Genomic DNA, 15,535 nt, shown 5'->3' with positions numbered 1-15,535 from the left:
ATCCCAATAAAGAAAGGCGTCAGGCAGGGAGATACGATCTCGCCAATGCTATTCACAGCGTGTTTACAGGAGGTATTCAGAGACCTGGATTGGGAAGAATTGGGGATAACAATTAATGGAGAATACCTTAGTAACTTGCGATTCGCTGATGATATTGCCTTGCTTAGTAACTCAGGGGACCAATTGCAATGCATGCTCACTGACCTGGAGAGGCAAAGCAGAAGAGTGGGTCTAAAAATAAATCTGCAGAAAACTAAAGTAATGTTTAACAGTCTCGGAAGAGAACAGCAATTTACAATAGGTAGCGAGGCACTGGAAGTGGTAAGAGAATACATCTACTTAGGGAAGGTAGTGACGGCGGATCCGGATCATGAGATGGAAATAATCAGAAGAATAAGAATGGGCTGGGGTGCGTTTGGCAGGCATTCTCAGATCATGAACAGCAGGTTGCCATTATCCCGCAAGAGAAAAGTGTATAATAGCTGTGTCTTACCAGTACTCACATACGCGGCAGAAACCTGGAGGCTTACGAAAAGGGTTCTACTTAAATTGAGGACGTCGCAACGAGCTATGGAAAGAAGAATGATGGGTGTAACGTTAAGGGAAAAGAAAAGAACATATTGGGTGAGGGAAGAAACGCGAGTTAATGACATCTTAGTTGAAATCAAGAAAAAGAATGGGCATGGGCAGGACATATAATGAGGAGGGAAGATATCCGATGGTCATTAAGGGTTACGGACTGGATTCCAAGGGAAGGGAAGCGTAGCAGGGGGCGGCAGAAAGTTAGGTGGGTGGATGAGATTAAGAAGTTTGCAGGGACGACATGGCCACAATTAGTACATGACCGGGGTTGTTGGAGAAGTATGGGAGAGGCCTTTGCCCTGCAGTGGGCGTAACCAGGCTGATGATGATGATGATGATGATGATTCATAGCTTCGCTGGTCATCGTTCTTCATGGAGTGGAAGGGCACTGAATTTATCTATGTATTCCTCTGCGTGGGTGGACCAGTGTGTTGAAAGGCCCTCTACCAAGGAGCAAAAGAGAATGTGGTTGCCCGGATTGTGTTGAGTATAAGAAGGGCCAGCAAAACGTCACGTACAAATCTTCTCTGTCCTTGCGTGCAGGAGCACGCACGCCGAACGTTTCTGTACTTCTGCTTGGAGCTCACCCGTAACACTGTATTAAACTTCTGTTATTTGTACACTTCAGGCAAGCGCACGTCTAACAATCCGTTCGTCTTTCTTGTGCAGTTTTTCCTCGGACTGCTTCCCGCCATCAATGGAGGCACCTTGCGGTTCGGGTAGAGCCCCACTGCGCAGTTTGACCGCGTGAGGTTCTACCATGTGCCAGTGATTCCGTCCCGCACTTTACCGGAGCTGTTGCCTCATCATTTGCCATTATCCCGCCTGGTTCTGTCAGCGCATGATCAGCACCCAGCACCATCCCACGGCTCGCCTACAAAAGGACGATCAACATACTCGACGCTTCTGGGGCACGGCAGCACTTCGGGCATGCCGGACGTCTAACAATCCGTTCGTCTTCCTTGTGCAGGTGAGGAAACAATACGGCAAATGTATGCGCTGGGACAACCCTTTCTTGCTTGTGCTGCCGCGTCCACGGTGCTTAGGTGTCCTATGTAACGTCAAACTGCTCCTGCGGAAATTAATGCTCCAGTGTGTCGACATCGAAACGAATCCAGGACCTACCCTAGACAAAATGGCAAGCTTGTTAAAGGAAATTGCTGTGGATATTAAACTCATCAAGGAAAAGCGGCTTGCTGACATAGATAAATAACTAGATGCCTTAACAAGAATCGAATATGGTGTTAGGCTGCTGAGCACGAGGTCGCGGGATCGAATCACGGCCTCGGCGGCCGCATTTCGATGGGGGCGAAATGCGAAAACACCCGTGTACTTAGATTTAGGTGCACGTTAAAGAACCCCAGGTGGTCGAAATTTCCGGAGTCCTCCACTACGGCGGGCCTCATAACCAGAAAGTGGTTTTGGCACGTAAAACCCCAAATATTTTTTTAACAAGAATCGAAGAGAGAGTTGGCTTGTCTCAAGAGAAAATTGTCAACATGAAGCGCGCATATGAAAGCTTGGAAAGGAAAGTCGACGACCTAGAAAATCGGAGTAGGCGGTCGAATTTAAGTCTTTATGGCCTGCCAGAAATTGACGGAGAGACGAGTGAAATTATTGAACAGACAGTGAACAAAACTTGTTCAGGACACTCTCGACTAAAATCCAGTTCAAACGCGGACATTGTCAAGGAAGAGCAGAAGGGAACAAGAATAGGACAGTAATTTTCAAACTGCTAGATTTCAGGCAGGAATCCGCCATACTTAAAGTAACGCTATAAACTGAAAAAGATCTACTTCTCAATCGGAGAAGATTTTTCACCCAGAATCAGACATTAGAAGGAAGCTGTGGAATAACTCCAAAGAAAACCGCGAGAAGAACGATAAAGTATCGTTAGCATTTGATAAACTGTTCATTAACAATCGAGCCTTCTTCTGGGACGATGAAAACAACGACAAAGTCCCTCTCCAAAAAAAGGACGAGGTACAACTAAGTTCGCAAACTCGCCAAACTCATCAACACGTAAAATTAAAGCCCTAACCATTTTAAATGTTTACGCGAGGAGCGTTCTGAACAAAATAGAAGCTCTGGAAAGTCTCCTACTGGAACATGATCATGATATAGTAAGGGTTACGGAAACATGGCTTTCTCCCAAAATATTTGATGATGAGCTTGTTCCTTCCAATTATGTCATTATTCGCGAATAACGACCTTCCCGTAGTGGTGGCGTCGCTTTAATCATTAAAAAATGCCCTTCATATGTATGCCTTCCCGTTGTGACAGACACCGAGGTCGTTTTCTGCCGGCTTCTTTGTGATGGCACCCCCATATTTATTGGATGCATGTACCGAAGGCCGTCATCAGGTTACGAGTGCATCACCACAATTCAAGACTTCATGCAATATCACATACGCAGCTCTCGTGTCCTCCTAATGGGAGGCTAACATTCCAGACATTGATTGGACTACACTTAACCACACATCGGTTGCCGCGGACGCACTGATAGACCTAATGTTGAACTTTAACCTTCATCAAATCGTATCATCTCCCACGCGCACACATAACGCAACTAAAAATTTACTTCACTTGATACTTATTAGTCAGCACTTTCCAATGGACCAAGTTCGAACTCATGTAGTTGAAGGCATACCTGACCATAGCATACCTATCTGTTAGCTGCCGCTCGACTTTAGCTTTGCACATCAACATCGTGGATCAACTGTAATCGATTTCAAAAGGACAGACGATAACAGTGTGCTCACCTATCTCCCACATCAGTTTGAATTGTTTTCAGAGCTAGCTTCCGACGCAGCCAGTGATACTAATCGACTTTGGCTCAGGTTCAAATCTGCTGTTATCCACTGTATTACTAACTTCATACCAACGAAACTGAGGAAATCAACAGTGAACAATCCTTGGATAACATGTGAAGTGATTCAGGCAAAGCGGAGAATAAAAAGGCTGCGCAGGGTGGTGAAAAACAAAAACTGTGAGCCTTCCATTCGGCACAAACTACACAGCGCGAAAGCAGAATTCAGACAGAAAGCAAGAAATGCCAAACATTACTACTTCAGCGTCACCCTTCCTAGTTTTATTAAAAGCAATCCTAACAGGTTTTGGAAACACCTTGGCACTAATAATTTCACGGCGTCGCACGTGGGTCCAGAGGAAAGAGAAAAAAGCTAATGCATACAACAATTTTTTCCGCTCAGTTTTCACCACAGACAGCGGTATGATGCCTCCCATTTTATCCTTTGGTTCATCAAGCATCGATTGCCTTGAAGTCACAGATGCAGGAATGCTCAACCTACTGCTTAACTTCGATCCTAAAAAATCCAGTGGCTCAGGCGATATTCCAAACGAGTTCCTTAGAAAATATGCGGAATAGTGCAACAAGTATCTGGAGCTAATTTTCCGCAAATCAGTTACTTTTTCTCAACTACCAGACGACTGGAAAATTGTAAAAATAATACCCATTCACAAATCTGTAGATAAGTCTTCAGTACCAAATTGCCATCCGATATCTCTTACTACCACTTCGTGTAAGTTATTCGAACACAATATGCTAAAACACATAACCAGCTTTTTGATAAACTAAATTTCTTGTCCCCTAATCAGCAAGGAATTCGTAGCGGTTTGTCCGCTATTTCCCAGCTAACCGAGGTAGTTCATGACCTCGCACCTAACATCAATAATCGCGGCCAAATGGACATGATTTTGCTTGATTTATCAAAGGCCTTTGATTACGTATGTCACAATAAATTATTCGCGAAACTAAGTAATGTAATCGGAGAGGGATCCGTTCTTTCATGGATAAAAGATTTTTTTTAACAAACCGCTCACAGCTCGTGCTTTTTGAAGGTGTTAAATCAGAAACAGTCACTGTAACTTCAGGAGTTCCTTAAGCTTCCGTCCTGGGACAACTATTATTTCTAATCTTTATAACTGACATTACAGAAAACATTGACTGTAGTATCAAGCTCTTCGCGGATGACTGCATTATTTATCAGGAAATTCACAGCATCACAGACCATCTAAACTCAATGCATCACTTGATAAGTAAGTAGACTGGTTCGCTAAATGGCAAATGTCCATTAATGTAAAAAAAAAAATCTGTAACCGTTGCAGTAACACGTAAACAAAACCCGTCCCAATTTGCTTACACTATTCATGGTAAACCACTAGCGAATGTGGAACAACACAAGTATTTAGGCGTTACGTTGACGTCTGACCTGAGATGGGACACACACGTCGCCAACATTACGGCAGCCGCACTACGCAAGTTGTTCTATGTAAAAAGATGTTTAAGAATGGCACTCGCGTCCGCAAAGCAACTAGCATACAGTACATTCGTAAGACCAATGTTAGAATATGCTAACACAGTTTGGTTCCCTCATTCCCTAACTAGTATAACAAAATTGGAGTCAGTACAGCGCAAAGCCATAAAATTTGTGTATAAGAAGTATAAATGCACGGACTTTCCCACTAACCTTCTGGCTTCTTCTGGCATTAGGACACTATCCACAAGGGCAAAACAGGCACGTCTCAATTTTTTGTACCAACCGCTGCATGACATCTATAATATAGATGCGTCTAAGTATGCCGCATTTTCACAGGCCTGCCCTACTCGTCATAAGCATAAATACACATTAATTGAATACTCTTTCAACAGTGACACGTTTGGGCAATCATTTTTTCCACTTACGATACGCAAATGGAATCAGTTAAACCCAGATGTCACGGGCGCCGAAGCAGTGTCCGCTTTCACTGCAAAGTTAGAACATACATCTAACCTCTAGAACCATCGCCATTGCCTTGCACACTCTCTCATTTGAACGCTAGTTCCGTTTCCTTAGATTCCTGCACTTATACAATGTATTTCCTTTCCTAATATTTGCTGGTGATGGCAGACGAAATGTGTACCGGTTGTCTTGGTGTAAGAGATTGCTTATGCTATCGCACATAACTTTGTTCTTGTACTATCGCTTGCTTCTTTATTCCATTCCCATTTTTGTAACATATTGCAATCCTGTGTCTGGTTGTGCTTCGCTTTTTTATTTTCAATACTACTTCGTGGCGTTTGCACATTGCGCATGATTGATACGGCGTTGATTCTCTTTGCTTGGCAAACTGGTTGCAAACCTTCCTTGTGGTTGTGCTTCATTTCGTGCGCGCAGCATGCATGTTTTCGACATGTTAATTTGAATTTGTGAGTGATTTTTGCCTTAAATGCTCTGTATAGAAGCTTCCTTTCTTTGATTTTTTATCGAATACATTTTTTTCCATAATGTGGTTGATTGTGCACTGTTAAACTTTATTACAGTATTGATGTTCTTGCTTGAAAAACTGCTTAGACAACATTCATTTCTTTAATGCTACCCTGGCGGAGGTGCTTCGGTATTTGCTTGTCGATTCCTTTTTTCTGTTTTTTTTTTTCGTTTTAAACATGATTGTCTTCGTAATGCCCACCTGCTATGCACTCAACTGAGAGTGGCAGTACTGAAAATAAATAAAATAAATAAATCAGCTCGTTTTCCCTGCCCAAACATCTCCGATGGTCAACCGGTTGGACCTCCAAGTAGACGTTGCTGAAGGTCACCGAAACCCCGTCACCGTAACCACTGGTGCCAGCCGTAACAGCTGGCAAGCAGGGGAGGGATATGGGTCTGAGTCTCATCTACTAAGTGGCAACCTAATGCAACGTTTGCGATGGTCTACACCGGATTCTTGGCTGCAAGGTGGTGAGTTTGTGAATTTCTCTGTTCAGTTTTGCCAGCTTTTGTTGAAGGGTTAGAACAGAACGGGTAATTCAAGCTTTGTTGCCACCTACTTTGGCTGCGGCAAGATAGTTGTCTACAGTAGAGAGAGCAGCACTTAAAACAGCCATGACTTTGAAGTCATTGCGCAAACCGGAGTTGTTGGAAGTAGCGAAGGAGTTGCACCTGAATGTCATTGACGCACTCCGAAAACGACAAGTGATTGAGGCTTTTCTTGCTCTGGAGGCTGTGGATGATGAGCTTACGAAATGCCTAGAGATCATTAAAGAGAGGGAGACCTCAAAACGTCAGGCAGATGAGCGTAAAGAACAGAAAGAGCGGGAACATGAAGAACGGCAATGTAAAGAACAGAACGAGCGGGAGTAAAGCAAACACGCACTTGAATGGAAGAGACTCCAGATTGAAATGGAACGTTCTCGAGCAGAAGAGCGAAGGAAACACAGCAGGAGAGCATCATCATCATCATCAGCCTGGTTACGCCCACTGAAGGGCAAAAGCCTCTCCCATACTTCTCCAACTACACCGGTCATGTACTAATTGTGGCCATGCCGTCCCTGCAAACTTCTTAATCTCATCCGGCCACCTAACTTTCTGCCGCCCCCTCCTACGCTTCCCTTCCCTTGGAATCCAGTCCGTAACCCTTAATGTCCATTGGTTATCTTCTCTCCTCATTACATGTCCTGCCCATGCCCATTTCTTTTACTTGATTTCAATTAAGATGTCATTAACTCGCGTTTGTTCCCTAACCCAATCTGCTCATTTCTTATCCCTTAACTTTACACCTATCATTCTTCTTTCCATAGCTCGTTGTGTCGTCCTCAATTCAAGTAGAACCCTTTTCGTAAGCCTCCAAGTTTCTGCCCCGTACGTGAGTACTGGTAAGACACAACAGTTATACACTTTTCTCTTGAGGGATAATGGCAACCTGCTGTTCATGATATGAGAATGCCTGCCAAACGCACCCCAGCCCATTCTTATTCTTCTGATTATTTCAGTCTCATGATCCGCATCCGCGGTCACTACTTGCCCTAAGTAGATGTAATCCCTTACCACTCGCTACCTATCGTAAACTGCTGTTCTCTACCGAGACTGTTAAACATTACTTTGGTTTTCTGCAGATTAATTTTTAGACCCACCCTTCTGCTTTGCCTCTACAGATGAGTGAGCATGCATTGCAATTGGTCCCCTGAGTTACTAAGCAAGGCAATATCATCAGCGAATCGTAAGTTACTAAGGTATTCTCCATTAACGCTTATCCCCAATTCTTCCCAATCCAGGTCTCTGAATACCTCCTGTAAACACGCTGTGAATAGCATTGGAGAGATCGTATCTCCCTGCCTGACTCCTTTCTTTGTTGGGATTTTGTCGCTTTTTTTGTGGAGGATTACGGTGGCTGTGGAACCGCTATAGATATCTTTCAGCATTTTTACATACGGCTCGTCTACACCCTGATTCCGTAATGCCTCCATGACTGCTGAGGTTTCGATTGAATCAAACGCTTTATCATAATCAATGACAGCTATATATAACGGTTGGTTATATTCCGCACATTTCTCTATCACCTGACTGATAGTGTGAATATGGTCTATTGTTGAGTAGCCTTTACGGAATCCTGCCTGGTCCTTTGGTTGACAGTAGTCTAAGGTGTTCCTGATTCTATTTGCGATTACCTTAGTAAATACTTTATAGGCAAAGGACCCTAAGCTGATCGGTCTATAATTTTTCAAGTCTTTGGCGTTCCCTTTCCTATGGATTAGGATTATGTTAGCGTTCTTCCAAGATTCCGGTACGCTCGAGGTCATGAGACATTCCGTATACAGGGTGGCCAGTTTTTCTAGAACAAATCTGCTGTTATCTGATCCTCCCCAGCTGCCTTCCCCCTTTGCATAGCTCCCAAGGCTTTCTTTACTTCTTCCGGCGTTACTTGTGGGATTTCAAATTCCTCTAGACTATTCTCTCTTCCATTATCGTCGTGGGTGCCACTGGTACTGTATAAACCTCTATAGAACTCCTCAGCCACTTGAACTATCTCATCCATATTAGGAATGATATTGCCGGCTTCGTTACTTAACGCATACATCTGATTCTTGCCAATTCCTAGTTTCTTCTTCACTGCTTTTAGGCTTCCTCCGTTCCTGAGAGCATGTTCAATTCTACCCATATTATTCTTCCTTATGCCCGCTGTCTTACGCTTGTTGATTAACTTAGAAAGTTCTGCCAGTTCTATTCTAGCTGTAGGGTTAGAGGCTTTCATACATTGGCGTTTCTTGATCAGATCTTTCGTCTCCAGCGATAGCTTACTGGCATCCTGTCTAACGGAGTTACTACCGACTTCTATTGCACACGCCTTAATGATGCCCGTAAGATTGTTGTTCATTGTTTCAACACTAAGGTCCTCTTCCTGAGTTAAAGCCGAATACCTGTTGTGTAGCTTGATCCGGAATTCCTCTATTTTCCCTCTTACTGTTAACTCATTGATCGGCTTTTTGTGTACCAGCTTCTTCCGTTCCCTCCTCAATTCTAGGCTAAATCGAGTTCCTACCATCCTATAGTCACTCCAGCGCACCTTACCGAGCACGTCCACATCTTGTACGATGCCAGGGTTGGTGCAGAGTATAAAGTCTATTTCATTTCTGACCCGACGTAGTTGCTCAGTGGCTATGGTGTTGGGCTGCTGAGCACGAAGTCGCGGGATCGAGTCCCGGCCACGGCGGCCGCATTTCGATGGGGGCGAAATGCGAAAACACCGGTGTACTTAGATCTAGGTGCACGTTAAAGAACCCCAGGTGGTCGAAATATCCGGAGTCCTCCACTACGGCGTGCCTCATAATTAGAAAGTGGTTTTGGCACGTAAAACCCCATAATTTAATTTTATTTTATTTCATTTCTAGTCGCGTCATTCGGGCTCCTCCACGTCCACTTTCAGCTATCCCGCTTGCGGAAGAAGGTATTCATTATCCGCATATTATCCTGTTTTGCGAAGTCTACTAATAACTCTCCCCTGCTATTCCTAGTGCCTATGCCATATTCCCCCACTGACTTGTCTCCAGCCTGCTTCTTGCCTACCTTGGCATTGAAGTCGCCCATCAGTATAGTGTATTTTGTTTTGACTTTAGCCATCGCCGATTCCACGTCTTCATAGGAGCTCTTGACTTCCTGGTCATCATGACTGGATGTGGGGGCGTAGACCTGTACGACCTTCAATTTGTACTTCTTATTAAGTTTCACAACAAGACCTGCCACCCTCTCGTTAATGCCATAGAATTCCTGTATGTTACGGGCTATATGCTTATTAACCAGGAATCCGACTCCTAGTTCTCGTCTCTCCGCTAAGCCCCGGTAGCACAGAACATGCCCGCTTTTTAGCACTGCATATGCTTCTTTTGTCCTCCTAACTTCACTGAGCTCTATTATATCCCATTTACTGCCCTCTAATTCCTCCAATAGCACTGCGAGACTCGCCTCGCTAGATACCGTTCTAGCGTTAAACGTTGCCAGGTTCAGATTCCAATGGCGGCCTGTCGTTGAGCGCGTATCGTTAAAGATAACAGAGCTAATGCGGCCTTTTAAAATTCGAGAGGACATTGGTTTGTTCTTAGTGACTTTCGAGGTGACGTGCGAGAAGCAAGGGTTCTCCCGTAAATCGTGGCCACAGTGTCTGCGCATACTGTTACCGGTGTTGTGGATTCGGGGGTCAATGTGGCTACGAATGTGCTATAGATGGCGCCGTGCGAGGTGCAGTGAGAAAGAAAAGTTCCGAGTGAGAACAAGGTTTATATTCAAAGGCAGATGAGTCAGTTTTACAAACACGGCTCCAACTCTCGGAGCACACTACATGCTAGAGTCTTTGCATCTCCGAGCCTCTCTTCTACCAGCCGTCCGGATCCGATTTTTATGTCGTTTAGTTCCCTCTTTCCCTCGTCGAGGGAATTCGCTGGCCATTCACAAACCGAAACGTTCACCACCTCCCGTTCCCCAACGTCTCATATGCCTCCAACGTTGCTCATACGAGGCAACCACGTTGCAAACTGTGAGCCTACGTCAACGCTTTCCCCTGGAGTTCTCGACAATAACCTTCTGATCAATCAGTGACCTCTTTGTGATGATCAGGAGGGGGCGACGTTGTTTTCTTGAAGTGAGTGATGAAGTGTGAAGCCGAAGACGTGGAACCTGACTGCTTGTCCGCAAGAGTCAAGTGACGCCAATTGAGTTGCCTTGAGTGAGCGATGAGGCATGATCAGCACCCGTGACAGTTGCACGTCTGCCGGTGAAGCGTCCTTAGCTCCGAGAAATCACCAGATGGTGCATCGGGAAGTCGAGTTGTTCGATGCAGCTCCGCCGGGCTGATGCTTGCATTGCTCAAAGCCATGGGACCGCAGGTTCCGATAATGAAGATCTTCTTTGCAAAGGTGTCTTTATAGGTGGGTTCTGACTGGACTGCATAAATGCAAGTTGACAAGCTCGAAGGCACAACCTTTGTCAGCCACACACAATGCCGGAAGCGCCGCATGCGAGCCACTCTCATTGCCTGCCTGCCTGCCTGCCTGCCTGTACAGTCGTACAGGCAGGCAGGCAGGCAATGAACTTTATTCAGGTCCTGGGGAACGACTCCGGAACCCCCTTACGAGTGAGGAGCGTGCCTCGGGCCGCTCCGACATCGGGACGGGCAGGCCGTGCCTGACCGCCGCGCCGCGGGCGCTCTGGACGGCACCTACAAATTTAAAAATCCCACCACCCCCTGTCTAAAGGAAAACCCTGAAACACAAGATTCACGTTGATCCAGACAAGGGCCAAGAAACTTCCAATTATGCGTCTTCGCAGGTGTACACAAACGGGATTTATGTAATGAAGCTAAGTAGTCATGAATTAGAGCTTCCACAGATCATAAATGCAAAGGGAGAATTGGCCTTGATTAATTCAAGTCCGTAACACTTGGCACAAGAGAGCTACATAATCATTACATAATACCAAATTTCGAAATCAACAAAAGAAAAAACCATCTTAAACCCTTATCATGTTCCTAAATTGGTTCAGAAGGCCAGACTTATTCCGCCTTTCTTCTCGTGCACTTTTAAGTTGTGCTAATACGACGCAGTGTGATTAGAATGAATCAACAATATCACAAATATTTAAAACTTACAAAAAATATCGTGCGAACTATCCAAAACAAGTCGCAATCAAATTTATACTGAGGCTCTTTTTCTTCAGCCTACCTCTCCCTGTAACTAAAGAAAACAAAACGATGAGCAAAACGAGAACAAGGTGAAAGCAGGAGCCAACGTTTGGACAAGTTGACTTGTCTTCTTCAAGCTTCAAAGAAAACAAAAACACTGACACTTTCCTTTCTCGAGCGTTCAGCTGTCTCGTTTTCATGAAAGCAATCAAACTAACTAAAAAAATTGCCATAGCACGAGCGGAAGCGACCCACGATAATCTCTGTCTAACAAAAGCTGCTCAGACTTAAACGTTCAAAATATCTAATATCCTCGAAGAAACGGAAGCTCAGAAACGCAAGCTCAGCTTTATAGGCACAAAAAGTGCCTAAAAAGGCACTCCTGCGAAATAAAACAGGACTCGTTATAACTAGCGCTAAAACATAACTCATCAACTTGCGAAACTTGCGCGTGACCTTCCTAATTGTGTGCAACATTGACCCTGTTTGCCTTACATTACAGTCCTACACGTGTCCTCACGTAAACTTTCGATTTGAAATTGCGGATCTAACCTGAATCGAAAATACTAACAAGCTACAAAAAATTTTGGTACTCCGTGCGCTTTTCAAAAATTGAGCGCACAACTAATATCCTACAACATGAATACAAAAGAACAAAACCATTTGCAACGCGTCTTCCTGACTTCCTTTTCAGGCCTCAAACGAACCCTTTCGGGCCTCAAACGAACCCTTTCGGGCCTCAAACGAACGCTTGACGTGCTCGCGCATTCCGGTGTTTCTGCAAGGTGCAGTCTCGAAGAAGGCAAAAGCGGCTAATTTGCCTGGCACACCTCGTAGCTGCAACTTTAGGACAGCAGCCTCCAAGTACTGAGAGAAGGGTACATTCACAAACTCGCGCGCGCACTGTCCCCTTATGTGGTAGGCAGTTGCCTTTCTTTGCCCCCGTGAGTGACCGGCTCTTGTAGGATCCTACAAGACACTTCTCTTTCTCCCTCTGCTTAGAACGAGAAGTCCACAATGCGGTTAAGTGGCGGTTACTACGCTTGAATGTTCGCGAAACTCTCCTTTTCGCGACGTGCGTCACGCCGATCCCCGATCTGCGCAAACGCCTAAGCTTGCGATTTGCCGTCTTTCGCTTTTTCACAGTCTCCGGCTGGATCCTGACCTTCGCGCATATGCCTCTGTCGCCTTGTCGCTTCGCATGTTTGATTTTAGACGCCTCGACCGCGTCCGCCTTTCTTCCCCTGGGCCTATGCCTTTTCTTCACCATCTGTTCTGACCTATCCGAACAGCCATAGGTGACCTTTCCTGGCAGGCTGGCTGAACTTGCCGCCTCAGCACATACTTGAACGGGCCCTCCGTTTCTTCTGCGGGGAAACCGCCGCTCTCTACTGCGTTCCCCTCGCTTTCGGTTACTAACACGTTTGACTCGTCACTGGGCGCAGCTGCCTCGGGAATCTCTCCATGGTCCTCTGACCACTGCTCAATATAGCATACGCCTATCAGTCTCTGAGTCTCCACCCGTGTTTTTGCCCTGAAAGCTGCCACAATGGAGAAGGATTCGCCTCGTTCCGTCAGCGTTTGCTCCGACCTATTCGATGAGCCATAGCTGGCTTGCTCTGGCAGGCTGGGCGAAATGGCCGCTTCCGTACACACTTGGCTGTTCACCGAAAGCTGTCCCATATATGGCTTCAACAGCTACAGGTTGTTATCGGAGTCCTAAACTCTGGCAAATATCAAGGCAATTTGTTTGCCTTCAAAATTCACCCTTCCTTAAAACTGAAATTCGCTGTTTAAAGAAGGTGAATTTCCCCAAAACAGTGCCCACCAGAAAACACAAACATACTCTCCTAGCATCGGCTTTCTTCTACTAGAGAGAGTTCTGGCAACATGAAGAGCAAACATCAGGCACTAGCTAGCCCGTCCTTATCACTATTAACAGTAGTTTGAAGAATATCGCAGCACTCCTTCCTTACAAAGTAATTTTCCTGGCCTCACCGGCCTCCTCCCAACTCATCTCCTCATTCTTCAAAAGCGTTAATTGCTGCCTTTTGCCGTTCGCAGAGCCAACCGAAATGTCCATCTGCTCATGACTTTCGAGGAGTTTTGGATTTCAAACTTATCCATGCTCACACTGCACCCTATTCTTCTTCCCCACAAGTAATTTAGCCCGCGAGACACTAAATTCTTGGTCTACGAGACAAATTCACTAACAACAAAACACCATTACCGACCGACTGCCGGCGCTTATGAGTCTGGCGAAAAGAGAAGCAATCACGTGGCACTCACCCCACCGATGTAGCCAACGCCGACCCATCCCACCTGCCACCACTTTGTGTGTGACTGTGAAGTCGGGGGTCCGTGCGGCCACGTAGGTTCCATGGATGGTGTCGTGCCAGGTGCCGGGAGAAAGAAAGGCTCCGAGTGACGTTTAAAGAATGAGAACAAGGTTTATATTCAAAGGCACAAGACTCAGCTTTACAAACACGGCTCCAACTCTCGGAGCACACTTTGCATTTCCGAGCCTCTCCTCACAGCCGTCCGTATCTGCTTTTCATGCCGCTCTTTCATTTCCCTCTTTTCCTCGTCGAGGGAATTCACTATACAATCGCAAACGCCGAATCATTCCCCACCTCCCGTTCCGCAATGCCCCATGTTGCTCCAACGTTGCCCAATACGAGGCAACCACGTGGCTAACATTCACTGGCCAATCACAAACGCCGAATCGTTCACCACCTCCCGTTGCTCAACGTCCCATGTGTCTCCAACGTTGCACAATACGAGGCAACTACGTGGCAAACTGCGAGCCTGCCGTCAATGCTTTCCCCGGCAGTTCTCGACAATCACCCTGTTATCAATCAGCGGCCTCTTCGTGATAGTCTGGAGGGGGCGACGTTGTTGTCTGAAGTTAGCGATAAAGCGCGAAGTCGAAGATCTGGAACCTGACTGCCTGTCCGTAAGACTCAGTTGACGTTGAGGGAGTTCTCTTGAGTGAACGATGAGGCGTGATCAGCACCCGTGACAGCTGCATGTCTGCCGTTGAAGCATCCTTTGTTCCGAGGGATTGTCAGGCACAACACCGGCCGTGGCAACGGTCATCATCGCTCGCTAAGCAAGAGAGGAAGCAGAAGATTATGATAAGGTAAAGTCCAGTTTGCTGAGGAAGTATAGGCTGTCAGCAGAAGCGTTTCAAAGGAAGTTCCGCCAAATGGAAAAGGCTAGGAATGAATCCTATACAACATTTCCGTATAAGCCTATGTCAAACATGGAGCAATGGCTCAAGGAACTATGAAGATGATGCGAAGGTTGTTAAGTGCTTTGCACTTGAACAATCCTATAACGGGTTACCTGAAAACGTTAGGTACTGGGTTCTAGATAGGTCAGAAGTTAGCACTGTAGCCAGAGCCGTTTAACTAGCCGAAAAATTTGTGACGGCGTCGGGCTCACGAAGCCAGCGATGGTCGAAAAGGCTATCCCAGTTTCAGGCTCGGCAGGCCGAAGCCCAGGCTGAAAAATAGAAATCAAAACACTATGATTGGGGGTACCTCAAAATGTAATACTTCAAGGTGGGAAGAGACCCCTGAAGGTAAGATATTACCTTTGCCTTCTTACATTGCTGCGCAATGTAACAAGGCAAAGGTAGTGTTTTTATCGACCGGTTGCCATGACGAAAACACGAAGCTGCTCGGAACGTTCATGCGCGACCTTGAGTAAACGGGAAACCATGTCGCGTACTCCACGACTCCGCGGCTGCTATGAACGCGGTTCACAGCTCTTATATGGAACCTGAGATGCTCACACGTGAGTGCTCTTGGATTAGGCACGCTGTAGAAGCTCACAGTCCATGTCTTCCAGTCGCAAAGTTATCTATTAAAGGTCCTTTCGGCACACTTGCGGTGGAAACTGCCGTATCGCCTACGCTTCTTCCACAGCACCCTTACCTGTTCTCAAATAGGTCGTATCAGACTCTGCGCGCAAAAGAGCCACTGCTCGGGTAGGCTAG

The 15,535-nt window shown here is 45.9% G+C and overlaps 1 protein-coding gene and 1 pseudogene across 1 annotated transcript in view; one reads left to right on the top strand and one right to left on the bottom strand.

The window, feature by feature from the left end:
- Nucleotides 1–15,535, bottom strand: part of LOC126516510 (cytochrome P450 4V2-like) — a 236,330-nt gene that overhangs the window by 136,527 nt on the left and 84,268 nt on the right. The window lies entirely within an intron of this gene.
- Nucleotides 6,468–14,824, top strand: LOC140215511 (uncharacterized; annotated as a pseudogene).

The sequence above is a fragment of the Dermacentor andersoni genome, chromosome 1, assembly GCF_023375885.2.
Source record: "Dermacentor andersoni chromosome 1, qqDerAnde1_hic_scaffold, whole genome shotgun sequence".
Classification (NCBI taxonomy): Eukaryota; Metazoa; Arthropoda; class Arachnida; order Ixodida; family Ixodidae; genus Dermacentor; species Dermacentor andersoni.
This window is presented reverse-complemented; position numbering and strand designations above follow the sequence as displayed.